Source organism: Penaeus monodon, chromosome 23, assembly GCF_015228065.2.
Source record: "Penaeus monodon isolate SGIC_2016 chromosome 23, NSTDA_Pmon_1, whole genome shotgun sequence".
NCBI classification, from domain to species: domain Eukaryota; kingdom Metazoa; phylum Arthropoda; class Malacostraca; order Decapoda; family Penaeidae; genus Penaeus; species Penaeus monodon.
The window spans coordinates 16144864-16145896 of record NC_051408.1 but is presented as its reverse complement, the minus strand read 5'-3'; the positions used below and the strand labels follow the sequence as shown (position 1 = coordinate 16145896).

General features: G+C 33.9%; 1 protein-coding gene across 1 annotated transcript in view; it reads left to right on the top strand.

Moving 5' to 3' along the window:
- LOC119587824 overlaps positions 1-445 on the top strand; it is a gene marked incomplete at its 5' end in the record, with an annotated part of 7253 nt that extends 6808 nt beyond the window's left edge. Inside the window, 1 exon segment of the mRNA XM_037936527.1 lies at positions 1-445.
- Between the last annotated feature and the right edge of the window lie 588 nt (positions 446-1033).

Below are 1033 nucleotides of genomic sequence, written 5' to 3'. Positions count from 1 at the left end.
TATTATACTTACTCGTTCTGTGTCTGAATGTTGGGACTGTGAAATTGACCGAATACTTTACAAACAGGATTTCTACATTTCTACAGTCTATGATAAACTTGTAACATGTAACATTGTTGTCAACCATTATATCTTTCCATTAGGATATTTCTTGTATGGCTTTACAAAAATGTACACTAACATCCTGTCTTCTACGTCAATGTATTATTTTACAGGAAGTCTTCTTTATGATAAACACACATTTTATTTCTTTTAAATAATTGGACAGAACTCAAGCCCCGCCCCCTTCCACCCACTGAAAGATGGTGGGGGAAGTTCCGCAGACTTTCTTCATGTGTAGTTGTTGTTCCCGTGAGAAGATTTGATGTAACAAAATTTTACAGAAAAAAGATGATTGTTCTGTATGTAGCATTGGACTTTTATAATAATAAATATATTAAGTAAAGAGGCTTTACATTTTGTCCTTTAATAAATCATTGGGATTCACGGAATTTAACTTCTACTATTTTACTCAGTTGTTTGGAAGTAAAGATCAGGCAGCATGAAAGGCTGTTATCTTGAAGAAGCCTCTTCTTGCCATTAAAAGATTGCTAATAGATAATCGAGTTGTCCAGGCGGGTCTTTGTTATATGCTTCTCATAGCTTGATAAACCTGTATCTTAAGTCCGCGTCTTGTTGAGAGAGATTTCTTCTTATGATAAAATCAGATAATTTTTTGCAGCTCTTTTCTGTAAGCCGCGAGCTTTTTCTTTTTTTTATACAACGCATTAAAGATCAAGAGGGAAAGGTTGAAATAGTTTAATTACTCGTTTCTGAATCATAAACACAGTTTTCACAAATGAAAAAGAGAAAATGCCCTATCAATCAATAGATAAATAGAAAATACGATCTGTAAAACACCTCGTTACCATCATTTGCTTGGTTATGTTCCCCCTTATTCACGAAGGTTGTTTTGTCCAGGTTTAGGTTGTAACTCACGAAACAAGTATGACTATCTTCTTTCAGACCATAGAATTAACAGCTATGTAATGTA